Source organism: Cryptomeria japonica, unplaced genomic scaffold (genome assembly GCF_030272615.1).
Source record: "Cryptomeria japonica unplaced genomic scaffold, Sugi_1.0 HiC_scaffold_129, whole genome shotgun sequence".
NCBI classification, from domain to species: domain Eukaryota; kingdom Viridiplantae; phylum Streptophyta; class Pinopsida; order Cupressales; family Cupressaceae; genus Cryptomeria; species Cryptomeria japonica.
Genome location: NW_026728951.1, coordinates 185,001 through 199,191, shown reverse-complemented (window position 1 = coordinate 199,191; position 14,191 = coordinate 185,001). Strand labels below are relative to the sequence as shown.

The following is a 14,191-nucleotide window of genomic DNA, read 5'->3' as shown; positions in this document are numbered from 1 at the left end:
CGAGGTGTAAAAAGGGCGTTGAAGGCAGGAAGCCTGGACGAAAGAGGCTACGAGGTCACCTCGAAGCGGTCTAAGAATCGGGCGCACTTGGGGCGACTACCAGTGCCAACCCCTTATCCCGCGGTGCGTCCGACACACAGAAATTTCCAAGGCGGCCAAGGAGCCTCCCCGCATAGCAATCGGGGTGTGAGGTTACGGATGCAGCATTGATAGCAATCGAGGTGTGAGGCGAAGGATGCAGAAGTGAGAGCCGAGGGATGTAGCAGAGATAGCAATCGGGGTGTGTGATGCAGAAGAGATAGCAATCGAGGTGTGCGGTGGGAAGGGCCCAGCAGCCAGAATGCATGAAGCGACGGATGAAGCAGTGATGACAACCGGGCTGTGAGGAGAGGAGGGATGCAGCCAAGAAAGCAATCAGGGCTCGAGGCAAGGGATGCATCAAGGATAGCAATCATGTTGTGAGGCGAGATTCCAAAGGCTAAACGTGAGAGGCTGCAGGGTCGACTCAGAGAGGTCTATGCATGTGAGAGGCTGAAAGCAAGGTCGACTCGGAGCGGTCTATGCATCGGGCGCGCTTGGGGCGACTACCAGTGCCAACCCCTTATCCCGCGACGCGTCCGACAAAGAGAACGTTCCAAGGCGGCAGAGGAGGTTACCAGCCGAAGGATGCAGTAGCAATAACAGGTATAGTTCCGCGGCGGCCGAGAAGACTCACCGCATAGGAATCGGGATGCGAGGCGAGGGATGCGGCGGGAAGGCCCCGACGGCTAAACGGAAGAGGCTGCAGGGCCGCCTCGGAATGGTCCAAGCATCGGATGCGATTGGGACGACTACCAGTGCCAACCCCTTATCCCGCGATGCGTCCGATACACAGATAGTTCCAAGGCGGCCGAGGAGCCTCACCGCATATCAATCGGGGTGCGAGGCGAGGGATGGGGCGGGAAGGCCCCAACGGCTAGACGGAAGAGGCTTCAGGGCCACCTCGGAATGGTCCAAGCATCGGACGCGCTTGGGGCGACTGCCAGTGCCAACCCCTTATCCCGCGATGCGTCCGATACACAGATGGTTCCAAGGCGGCCGAGGAGCCTCACCGCATAGCAATCGGGGGTGCGAGGCGAGGGATGGGGCGGGAAGGCCCCAACGGCTAGACGGAAGAGGCTTCAGGGCCGCCTAGGAATGGTCCAAGCATCGGACACGCTTGGGGCGACTACCAGTGACAGCCCCCTATCCCGCGATGCGTCCGATACGAAGATGGTTCCAAGGCGGCCGAGGAGCCTCACCGCATAGCAATCGGGGTGCGAGGTGGGGGATGCGGCGAGATGGCCCCAACGGCTAGACGGAAGAGGCCACAGGGCCGCGTCGGAATAGTCCAAGCATCGGACGCGCTTGGGGCGACTACCAGTGACAACCCCTTATCCCGCGATGCGTCCGATACGAAGATAGTTCCAAGGCGGCCGAGGAGCCTCACCGCATAGCAATCGGGGTGCGAGGTGGGGGATGCGGCGAGATGGCCCCAACGGCTAGACGGAAGAGGCTGCAGGGCCGCCTCGGAATAGTCCAAGCATCGGACGCGCTTGGGGCCACTACCAGTGACAACCCCTTATCCCGCAATGCGTCCGATACGAAGATAGTTCCAAGGCGGCCGAAGAGCCTCACCGCATAGCAATCGGGGTGCGAGGTGGGGGATGCGGCGAGATGGCCCCAACGGCTAGACGGAAGAGGCCACAGGGCCGCCTCGGAATAGTCCAAGCATCGGACGCGCTTGGGGCGACTACCAGTGACAACCCCTTATCCCGCGATGCGTCCGATACGAAGATAGTTCCCAGGCGGCCGAGGAGCCTCACCGCATAGCAATCGGGGTGCGAGGCGAGGGATGCGGTGAGATGGCCCCAAAGGCTAGACGGAAGAGGCTGCAGGGCTGCCTCGGAATAGTCCAAGCATCGGACGCGCTTGGGGCGACTACCACTGCCAACCCCTTATCCCGCGATGCGTCCGATACACAGATAGTTCCGAGGCGGCCGAGGAGGTGGGGGATGCAGCGAGATGGCCCCAACGGCTAGACGGAAGAGGCTGCAGGGCCGCCTCGGAATAGTCCAAGCATCGGACGCGCTTGGGGCGACTACCAGTGACAACCCCTTATCCCGCGATGCGTCCGATACACAGATAGTTCCGAGGCGGCCAAGGAGCCTCACCGCATAGCAATCGTGGTGCGAGGTGGGGGATGCGGCGAGATGGCCCCAACGGCTAGACGGAAGAGGCTGCAGGGCCGCCTCGGAATGGTCCAAGCATCGGATGCGCTTGGGGCGACTACCACTGCCAACCCCTTATCCCGCGATGCGTCCGATACACAGATAGTTCCAAGGCGGCCGAGGAGCCTCACAGCATAGCAATCAGGGTGCGAGGCGAGGGATGCGGCGAGAAAGCCCCAACGGCTAGAGGGAAGAGGCTTCAGGTCCGCCTCGGAATGGTCCAAGCATCGGACGCGCTTGGGGCGACTACCAGTGACAACCCCTTATCCCGCGACGCGTCCGATACACAGATAGTTCCAAGGCGGCCGAGGAGCCTCACCGCATAGCAATCGGGGTGCGAGGCGAGGGATGCGGCGAGAAGGACCCAACGGCTACACGGAAGAGGCTTCGGGGCCGCCTCGGAATGGTCCAAGCATCGGACGCGCTTGGGGCGACTACCAGTGACAACCCCTTATCCCGCGACGCGTCCGATACACAGATAGTTCCAAGGCGGCCGAGGAGCCTCACCGCATAGCAATCGGGGTGCGAGGCGAGGGATGCGGCGAGAAGGACCCAACGGCTACACGGAAGAGGCTTCGGGGCCGCCTCGGAATGGTCCAAGCATCGGACGCGCTTGGGGCGACTACCAGTGACAACCCCTTATCCCGCGACGCGTCCGATACACAGATAGTTCCAAGGCGACCGAGGAGCCTCACCGCATAGCAATCGGGGTGCGAGGCGAGGGATGCGGCGAGAAGGACCCAACGGCTAGACGGAAGAGGCTTCGGGTCCGCCTCGGAATGGTCCAAGCATCGGACGCGCTTGGGGCGACTACCAGTGACAACCCCTTATCCCGCGACGCGTCCGATACACAGATAGTTCCAAGGCGGCCGAGGAGCCTCACCGCATAGCAATCGGGGTGCGAGGCGAGGGATGCGGCGAGAAGGACCCAACGGCTAGACGGAAGAGGCTTCGGGTCCGCCTCGGAATGGTCCAAGCATCGGACGCGCTTGGGGCGACTACCAGTGACAACCCCTTATCCCGCGACGCGTCCGATACACAGATAGTTCCAAGGCGGCCGAGGAGCCTCACCGCATAGCAATCGGGGTGCGAGGCGAGGGATGCGGCGAGAAGGACCCAACGGCTAGACGGAAGAGGCTTCGGGTCCGCCTCGGAATGGTCCAAGCATCGGACGCGCTTGGGGCGACTACCAGTGACAACCCCTTATCCCGCGACGCGTCCGATACACAGATAGTTCCGAGGCGGCCGAGGAGCCTCACCGCATAGCAATCGGGGTGCGAGGCGAAGGATGCGGCGAGAAGGACCCAACGGCTAGACGGAAGAGGCTTCGGGTCCGCCTCGGAATGGTCTAAGCATCGGACGCGCTTGGGGCGACTACCAGTGACAACCCCTTATCCCGCGACGCGTCCGATACACAGATAGTTCCAAGGCGGCCGAGGAGCCTCACCGCATAGCAATCGGGGTGCGAGGCGAGGGATGCGGCGAGAAGGACCCAACGGCTAGACGGAAGAGGCTTCAGGGCCGCCTCGGAATGGTCCAAGCATCGGACGCGCTTGGGGCGACTACCAATGACAACCCCTTATCCCGCGACGCGTCCGATACACAGATAGTTCCGAGGCGGCCGAGGAGCCTCACCGCATAGCAATCGGGGTGCGAGGCGAGGGATGCGGCGAGAAGGACCCAACGGCTAGACGGAAGAGGCTTCAGGGCCGCCTCGGAATGGTCCAAGCATCGGACGCGCTTGGGGCGACTACCAGTGACAACCCCTTATCCCGCGACGCGTCCGATACACAGATAGTTCCGAGGCGGCCGAGGAGCCTCACCGCATAGCAATCGGGGTGCGAGGCGAGGGATGCGGCGAGAAGGACCCAACGGCTAGACGGAAGAGGCTTCAGGGCCGCCTCGGAATGGTCCAAGCATCGGACGCGCTTGGGGCGACTACCGTTGCCAACCCCTTATCCCGCGATGCGTCTGATACACAGATAGTTCCGAGGCGGCCGAGGAGCCTCACCGCATAGCAATCGGGTTGCGAGGCAGATTATTGGGAAGGGAACCCCCTGGGATGCGGCTCAAGCAGTGCCCAAAGGGACTGGAATGCGGAATCACATCGAGAGACCCAAATGCTATACGAGGGCTCAAATCGAATTATCGATTTGGCCACGACATGGACGCATCGGAACGACTACCTTTGCCGAACCACTCGCAATTGCATCCATACCGAAACCAATAGACATTTCCGTTAGAGCCCTCGCATAGCATTCGGGAATCTCGCATGCCCCTCTAAATCGACCAATGCTGGCGCTCAATGAAAATCCGAGCGCTACCACCGTTCGAGCGCCAGCATTGGTCGAGTTAGAGGGGCACGGGGGAGAATGCTCCAGTCAACACCTCCCCTATATAAGTTATTTGTCCGATTCTCGCACAACCGTAGTCTGCCTCGTCGAATCAAACAACGGTCCCAGATTCCGACTTCCGTTCCGTAGAGACCCAAAAGCTAGATGGAGGCTCGCAAGAAAGAGAGTCGGCGCATAGCAATCGGGTTTCTCGAACGTTTAGGGACCGAGCTCACTTGCGGATAGGGCAAAATCCGCCAAGCAACCCAAAAGCTAGACGGGGGCTCGAATCGAATCGCCTAGGCGGCCACAACAACGACGTGTTGGATCGACTACCAGTGCCAAACCATTCAGCAAGACTAGTCTGTGTCGAGGCCGGATAGAGATTCTCAGAGAGCGCTCGCATAGCATTTAGGAGACCTGCCGCGTCCCTCACACTCGACAAATGGTGGTGCACGTTTATAAATCCAAGCGATCCCAACCCTTTCAAGCACCAACATCGGTCGAGATAGAGGGGCACGGAGGGGGCTGCGTGAGACAACACAGTCCCCTATATAAGTTATTTGTCCGATTCTCACACATCCGAAGAATGGTCATCAAATCGGACAACAGCCCAAACTTCCGACTTCCGTCCCAGAAAGCCCAAGAGCTATCTAAAACGTTCATGGCCGGAACTCGATCGCGGCTATACCAGTCCGCCAAGCAACCCAAAAGCTAGACTGGAGCTCTAGTCGAATCACCTCTGTGGCCATTGCAAGGACGTGTTGGAGCGACTACCATTGCCGAACCATTCCGCAGGTCGAGTCCATACCAAGGCCGCATAGAGATTCACGATGAGCTCCTGCATAGCAATCAGGAGACTTGCCGTGTCCATCACAATCGATAAATCCTGGTGCAAGATTTTTGCATCCGAGCGCTCCAACCAGTCGAGCACCAGCATCAATCGACATAAACGGGCACGGGGGGAGGATGCTCGAGAACACTACCTCCCCTATATAAGTTATTTGTCCGATTCTCAAGCAGCCGAAGTCTGGTCATCGAATCGGGTCAAAGACCACAACTTCCGACTTTACCCACAATGCAAGTCATCGAATCGAACATCGGCCCCCGAGTCGGACTCCATGCGTATGTCAGGTCATCGGACCCAAATTCCGCCTTCCTGCGCATGGCGGGCCATCAATATCAACTCGGTCATCGGACCCAAACTCCGCCTTTTTGCGTATGGCACGCCTTCAAATCGGTCATCGGACCCAAATTCCGCCTTCCTGTGCATGGCGGGCCATCAACATCAACTCGGTCATCGGACCCAAATTCCGCCTTTCTGCGCATGGCACGCCATCAACTCGGTCATCGGACCCAAATTCTGCCTTCCTGCGCATGGCAGGTCATCGGACACAAATTCAGACCTCGCCAATATGCCTACGTATCGAATCGGTCATCGGACCCAACTTCTGACTTCATCCATACTGTAGGGTCTTTGAGGTTGGCGCGGTGCGCTCAACCCAGGGAGTCGACCCATCGAAGCATACACCTCCCCTATATAAGCTATTTGTCCGATTCCCACACCTGTGTAGTTTGCACCTCTGACCAGGACATCGACCCCAACTTCCGAACTCGACTGCAACGACGGCACCAGCGCCTTGGTGCGCACCTTGCGACGCACAGTCCCAACATTCGCCTTCCTGCACATGGCAGGTCATCGGACCCAAATTCCGACCTCGCGAGTATGCCTACATATCGAATCGGTCATCGGACCCAACTTCCGACTTCATCCATACCGTAGGGTCTTTGAGGTTGGCGCGGTGCGCTCAACCCGGGGAGTCGACCCAACGAAGCATACACCTCCCCTATATAAGCTATTTGTCCGATTCCCACACCTGTGTAGTTTGCACCTCCGATCAAGACATCGACCCCAACTTCCGAACTCGCCTCCAACGACCGAACCAGCGCCTTGGTGCGCACCTTGCAACGCACAGTGCCAACATTCGCCTTCCTGCACGTGGCAGGTCATCGGACCCAAATTCCGACCTCGCGAGTATGCCTACATATCGAATCGGTCATCGGACCCAACTTCCGACTTCATCCATACCGTAGGGTCTTTGAGGTTGGCGCGGTGCGCTCAACCCGGGGAGTCGACCCAACGAAGCATACACCTCCCCTATATAAGCTATTTGTCCGATTCCCACACCTGTGTAGCTTGCACCTCCGATCAGGACATCGACCCCAACTTCCGAACTCGACTAAAAAGACCGCACCAGCGCCTTGGTGTGCACCTTGCAACGCACAGTGTCAACATTCGCCTTCCTGCACATGGCAGGTCATCGGACCCAAATTCCGACCTCATGAGCATACCTACTAATCGAATTGGTCATCGGACCCAACTTCCGACTTCATCCATACCGTAGGGTCTTTGAGGTTGGCGCGGTGCGCTCAACCTGGGGAGTCGACCCATCGAAGCATACACCTCCCCTATATAAGCTATTTGTCCGATTCCGACACCTGTGTAGTTTGCACCTCCGCTCAGGACATCGACCCCAACTTCCGAACTCGCCTGCAACGACCGAACCAGCGCCTTGGTGCGCACCAAAAGTGCGCACTTTTGGAGGGCACTTTTGTGCGCTCCAAAGGTGCGCACTTTTGGAGGGCACTTTTCTGCGCTCCAAAGGTGCGCACTTTTGGAGGGCACTTTTTGGAGGGCACTTTTCTGCGCTCCAAAGGTGCGCACTTTTGGAGGGCACTTTTTGGAGGGCACTTTTCTGCGCTCCAAAGGTGCGCACTTTTGGAGGGCACTTTTTGGAGGGCACTTTTCTGCGCTCCAAAGGTGCGCACTTTTGGAGGGCACTTTTTGGAGGGCACTTTTCTGCGCTCCAAAGGTGCGCACTTTTGGAGGGCACTTTTTGGAGGGCACTTTTCTGCGCTCCAAAGGTGCGCACTTTTGGAGGGCACTTTTCTGCGCTCCAAAGGTGCGCACTTTTGGAGGGCACTTTTTGGAGGGCACTTTTCTGCGCTCCAAAGGTGCGCACTTTTGGAGGGCACTTTTCTGCGCTCCAAAGGTGCGCACTTTTGGAGGGCACTTTTTGGAGGGCACTTTTCTGCGCTCCAAAGGTGCGCACTTTTGGAGGGCACTTTTGTGCACTCCAAAGGTGCGCACTTTTGGAGGGCACTTTTCCTGTGCTCCAAAGGTGCACACCTAGGTGAGCACCTTCGACCACACCTTGTAGCACACCAAACTCTGACTTTCGACTTCATCCGCAATGCAGGGTCTTTGAGGTTGGCGCAATGCGCACAACCAGGGGAGTCGACCCATCAAACCCAACACCTCCCCTATATAAGCTATTTGTCTGATTCTCATACATGCGTAGCCTGCAGGAGCAATTAGGACATCGACCCCAACTTTCGGCTTCTAAACGAAAACAAGGTCTTTGAGGTTGGTGTAATGCGAACAACTAGGGGAGTCAACCCATCAAACCCAACACCTCCCCTATATAAGCTATTTGTCTGATTCTCATACATGTGTAGTCTACAGGAGCAATTAGGACATCGACCCCAACTTTTGACTTCTTAACGAAAACAAGGTCTTTGAGGTTGACGTAATGCGCACAACCAGGGGAGTCGACCCATCAAACCCAACACCTCCCCTATATAAGCTATTTGTCCGATTCTCATACATGTGTAGCCTGCAGGAGCCATTAGGACATTGACCCCAACTTTTGACTTCTTAACGAAAACAAGGTCTTTGAGGTTGGCGTAATGCGCACAACCAAGGGAGTTGACCCATCAAACCCAACACCTCCCCTATATAAGCTATTTGTCTGATTCTCATACATGTGTAGCCTGCAACAACGATTAGGACATCCACCCCAACTTCTGAATTCGTCTGCGTTGACCGCACCAAAGGTGCACGCCTTGGTGCTCACCAAAATCCGACTTCCGACTTCTTCTGCTATGCGGGGTCTTTGAGGTTGGCGCAGTGCGCACAACCAGGGGAGTCAACCCACCGAATGCAACACCTCCCCTATATAAGCTATTTGTCTGATTCTCATACATGCGTAGACTGCAGCAATGATTAGGACATCCACCCCAACTTTTGACTTCTTAAACAAGACAGGGTCTTTGAAGTTGGTGCAGTGCACACAACCAGGGGAGTCGACCCATCAAACGCAACACCTCCCCTATATAAAGCTATTTGTCCGATTCTCATACGTGTAGTCTGCAGCAGCGATTAGGACATCGACCCCAACTTCCGAATTCGTTTGCATTGACCGCACCAAAGGTGCACGCCTTGGTGTGCACCCTGGAGTGCACTTTGGTGCTCACCTCGGTGCACACTTTGGTGTGCACCTCGGTGTGCACCAAAGGTGCGCACCTTGGAGCGCACCAAAGGTGTACACTTTGGAGCGCACCACATAGGGTCTTTGAGAGGTTGGCGCAGTGCGCACACCAAGGTGGGTGTTGAGGTGCGTGCCGAGGTGGGTGGGTGCTAGGGTGCGCTCCATGGTGGGTGCCAGGGTGGGTGCGTGCTAGGGTGGATTCCAAAGAGGGTCATAGGGTGGGTGCCAAGGTGGGTTGGTGATATAGTGGGTTCAAAGGTGGGTACTAGGGTGGGTTCCAAGGTGGGTCACAAGTTGGGTGCCAGGATGCGTGGGTGTTAGGTTGGGTGCCAAGGTGGGCTCCTGCGTGGGTGGGTGCTAGGGTGGGTTTCAAGGTGGACGCGAGGGCGGGTGCCAAGGTGGGTAACAAGTTGGGTGTTAGGATGGGTGAGTGCTAGAGTGGGTGCCAAGGTGGGTGGGTGCTAAGGTGGATGCCAAGGTGGTTCACAGGGTGGGTGGGTTCTAGGGTGAGTTCCAAGGTGGGTCACAGGTTCAGTGCTAGGGTGGGTGTCAAGGCGGGTGTCGAGGTGCCTGGGTGCTAGGGTGTGGATGCCAATGTGGGTCATAGGGTGGGTACTAGGGTGGGCTGCAATGTGGGTGCCAAGGTGGGTAACATGCTCGGTGGGTTCTAAATTGGGTGCCAGGGTGGGTGTGCACCCACCTTGCCCGAGGTGGGTGCCAAGGTGCCAGTGTGGGTGGGTGCTAAGGTGGATGCCAAGGTGGGTGAGAAGGTGGGTGATAGGTTGAGTGGTAGGATGGGTGGGTGCCAAGATGGGTCACAGGGTGGGTGCAAGGGTGGGTAGGTGCTAGGGTTGGTGTCAGGGTGGGTGGGTGCTAGGTTGGGTTCCAAGGTGGGTGCGAGGGTGAGTGTCAAGGTGGGTCACAGGTTAGGTGCTAGGATGGGTGAGTGCTAGGGTGCAAAGGTGCCAGGGTGGGTGCTAGGATGGGTCGATGCTAGGGTGAGTGGCAAGGTGGGTCCACAAGTGTCAAGGTGGGTGCCGAGGTGGGTGCCAAGTCGGCGACTGCTATGGTGGATGCCAAGGTGGGTCACGGGGTGGGTGCCAAGTTGCTAGGTTGGGTTCCAAGGTGGGTGCCAACGTGGGTGCTAGGGTGCGTGGGTTAAAGGGTGTGTCACAACGTGGGTGCCAGGATGGGTGCGCACCCACACTGGCCAAGACGGGTGCGGGTGCAAGGTTGGGTTCCAAGCCCGGTCACAGGCTGGGTGCTAGGATGGGTGGGTGCCAAGGTGGGCACCAGGGTGGGTGCACCCACCCTGGCCAAGGTGGGTCACGGGGTGGGTCCTAGGGTGGGTAACGGGGTGGGTACTAAGGTGCGTGCCAAGGTGGGTCATAGGGTGGGTGCCAAGGTGGGCACCAGGGTGGGTGTGCACCAACCCTAGCCAGGGTAGGTCACGGGGTGGTTGTCGGGGTGGGCGTCAAGGAGCCAAGGTGGGTGGCAAGTAGCCAAGTTGCGTGCCAAGGTGGGTGTCGGGGTGGGTGCCAAGGATCCAAGGTGGGTGCCAAGGAACCAAGGTGGGTGTCTGGGTGGGTGCCGAGGTGGGAGCCAGGGTGGGTCCCAAGGTGAGTGCAAAGGTGGGTGCCAGGGTCAAGGTGAGTGCCAATGTGGGTTCCAAGGTGCCAGGGTCAGGGTGAGTGCCAATGTGGGTTCAAAGGTGCTAAGTTGGGTGCGAGGTTGGGTGCGAGGGTGGGTGGGTGCCAAGGTGTGCTAGGTGGAAGCCCGGGTGGGTCGGCATCCCATGGGTGTCGAGTTGGGTGCCTGATGGGTGCTTCTTGTCAAGTTTTAGTCGTCGGGACTCATTTCGAGCCTTAGAGGTCGTTTCTTGTCCGGTTGCCCTGTCTTCGACCTGGGAACCCAATTTTGGTCCTCGGGTCCCATTTTTTTTTGTCTCGCATCCCACTTTTGGCCTGTGGCCTTTTCGGGGTCGATTCTCGTTTTGGGCATCAGAGCATGTTTCTTCTCCTAAAACCCAATATTTGTTTATTAAGTCTCGGAACACATTTTTGTTCTCGTGGACCCATCATGGGTCTTGGAACGCATTTGTGGTCCTTGGGTCCCATTTTGCATCCCGAAACTTGTGTTTTGGTGCTTGATCCCTATTTTGGGTGCCCACCTTGCACCAAGTGCGCACCCGGGGCAAACCGAGCGCCTTGGTGCACCGGGGCAAGATCGAGCGTGCACCCGAGGCGCCCCGAACATGCACCAAGGTGCACTCGGCCCACATGTGAGCGCAGGTCGTTGCGCCCGAGGTGGTGTGTGGGCACCGCGTTGCAGACGGGACACTGCACGCACACGACGCCCCCTCCAGGTGCACGCACGTAGGCCGGGCCGGGTGCACACCCGACGCCCTAGCAAGGTGCGCGCACCCGGGCAGGGCTCACACTTGGCGAACGGGGCGCACTTCGCGAGGGAGGGTGTGCACCTCGACGGGGGTGGGTGGCCGGGGTGGATTCGCACGTGGGTCGCGGTTTGCTAAGTACACACTGCGACAAGCTCATAACGGGTGCGATCATACCAGCATTAGTGCACCGGATCCCATCAGAACTCCGCAGTTAAGCGCGCTTGGGCCGGAGTAGTACTGGGATGGGTGACCTCCCGGGAAGTCCCGGTGTTGCACCCTTTTTTAGTTTTTCGCCGGGCGTCGCAATGCTATTTGAATAAACCTTTTGCCCGTTTGCGTTCTCGTCGGGGCCGGGCCGGGCCGGGGTGCGCTGCCCGCACTACCGCGCGCGCGGGGGCGACACCGAGCGCGCACCCGAGGCACCCCGAGCACACAGGCCACGGTGCAACCCGGGCGTTGTGCGCGCACCCCGGTGCGCCCGAGGTGCTGCGCGCGCACCCAGGTGAAATCGGTGTGCACCTCGGCCAGTGCGCGCTCGGTCGAGTCGCGCACGTTGGCCAAGGTGCACGGTGATGTTTCTTACTCTAAGGTTCCGCACCAGACGCCCGGGACAGGTGAGCGAAGCTGGGCGGGGCCGGGTGCGCGGCCGGGGCAGGTGCACGCAGCTGGAGAGAGCTTTGGAGCACACTTCGGAGCGCACCAATGATGCGCTCCATTCAAAAGTTTCCTGAAAAGGCAAAAAAAGTTGAGATTATAGAATTTCCCACTTGAGAGATTGTAAAAAAAAAAAATTTAAAATGAAGGAAACGCGGGTGCCAAGGTGTGCGCAGCCCAGCCAAGGTGTGCGCACCAAGGCGCCCACCCTGGCGAAGGTGCACGCAAGGTGCGCACCCGAGGCAAACCGGACAATTAACCCAACTTTCGACTTCGCGCGCACCTTGGAGCGCACTTCGGAGCGCTCCTTGGTGCGCACCAATCTTGGGCACCTCGGAGTGCACCATGGCGCCCACCAAGGTGCGCACCCGGGGCAAACCGAGCTCCGACTTCGTGCGCACCTTGGAGCGCACGAAAGGTGCGCACCATGGCGCCCACCAAGGTGCGCAGCCCAGCCAAGGCGTGCGCATCAAGGTGCGCACCCTGGCGAAGGTGCGCACCCGGGGCAAACCGAGCTCCGACTTCGTGCGCACCTTGGAGCGCACAAAAGGTGCGCAACCCAGCCAAGGTGTGCGCACCCCGGTCAAACCGAGCTCCGAATCGTGCGCACCAGAGGTGCACGCCATCGTGCGCACCTTGGAGCACACTTCGGAGCCCTCCTTGGTGCGCGCCGATGTTGCGCACCTCGGAGCGCACCCGGGGAAAACAATGCAATTAACCCGACTTTCGACTTCGTGGGCACCTCGGAGCGCTCTCGGGTTCGCACCTCGGAGCACACCGAGGTGCGCACCTTTGATGCGCTGCCTTCACCAATTTCCAGAAAAGGCAAGAAAACATTGAGAAGGTGTGCGCACCGAGGTGCCCACCCTGGCGAAGGTGCACGCGAGGTGCGCACCCGGGGCAAACCGGGCTCCGACTTCGTGCACGCCGCACCTTGGAGCACACTTCGGAGCGCTCCTTGGTGCGCACCAGGGCGCGCAACCCAGCCGAGGTGCCCACCCCGGCGAAGGTGCACGCGAGGTGCGCACCCGGGGCAAACCGGGCTCCGACTTCGTGCACGCCATGGTGCCCACCGCGGCGAAGGTGCACGCGAGGTGCGCACCCGGGGCAAACCGGGCTCCGACTTCGTGCACGCCGCACCTTGGAGCACACTTCGGAGCGCTCCTTGGTGCGCACCATGGTGCCCACCAGGGCGCGCAACCCCGCCGAAGGTGCACGCGAGGTGCGCACCCGGGGCAAACCGGGCTCCGACTTCGTGCACGCCGCACCTTGGAGCACACTTCGGAGCGCTCCTTGGTGCGCACCATGGTGCCCACCAGGGCGCGCAACCCCGCCGAAGGTGCACGCGAGGTGCGCACCCGGGGCAAACCGGGCTCCGACTTCGTGCACGCCATGGTGCGCACCGCGGCGAAGGTGCGCACCCGGGGCAAACCGGGCTCCGACTTCGTGCACGCCGCACCTTGGAGCACACTTCGGAGCGCTCCTTGGTGCGCACCAGGGCGCGCAACCCAGCCGAGGTGCCCACCCCGGCGAAGGTGCACGCGAGGTGCGTACCCGGGGCAAACCGGGCTCCGACTTCGTGCACGCCGCACCTTGGAGCACACTTCGGAGCGCTCCTTGGTGCGCACCATGGTGCCCACCAGGCCGCGCAACCCAGCCAAGGTGTGCGCACCAAGGTGCACGCGAGGTGCGCACCCGGGGCAAACCGGGGTCCGACTTCGTGCACGCCGCACCTTGGAGCACACATCGGGGCGCTCCCGGGTTCGCACCGGCGTTGCGCACCGTGGTGGGCACCTCGGAGCACACCAAGGTGGGCAGCGAGGTGCGCACCTTTGATGCGATGCCTTCACTAATTTCCATAAAAGGCAAAAAAAAAACGAGATTTTAAAATTTCCGTTTTGAAAGATAGTGAGAAAAAGGGAATGCTGGTGCCATCTTGAGCCCGCCCTGGTGCGCAGCCCAGCCAAGGTGTGCGCACCAAGGTGCCCACCCTGGCGAAGGTGCGCGCCCGGGCAATTAACCCAACTTCCAACTTCGCGCGCGCCAGGGTGGGAGCGCACCCAACAACCGGGCCTGGGAAGAGCCAATGCGAGAAACCCCACCAAACGCTCTGACAAAAAAAGAGGGGGCGCTCCAGTAACCCCGCTTCGGAGCGCACCCTGGGCAAACCCAGCCAAGGTGCCCACCCCGGCCAAGGTGCAGGCGAGGTGCGCACCCGGGGCAAAC

General features: G+C 59.6%; 1 non-coding gene across 1 annotated transcript; it reads left to right on the top strand.

The window, feature by feature from the left end:
* Positions 1 to 11,471: 11,471 nt before the first annotated feature.
* LOC131866076 (5S ribosomal RNA) lies at positions 11,472 to 11,590 on the top strand. The gene has a single exon (XR_009364708.1). It is a non-coding gene; the product is annotated as a 5S ribosomal RNA (ribosomal RNA).
* The last annotated feature ends 2,601 nt before the right edge of the window (positions 11,591 to 14,191 follow it).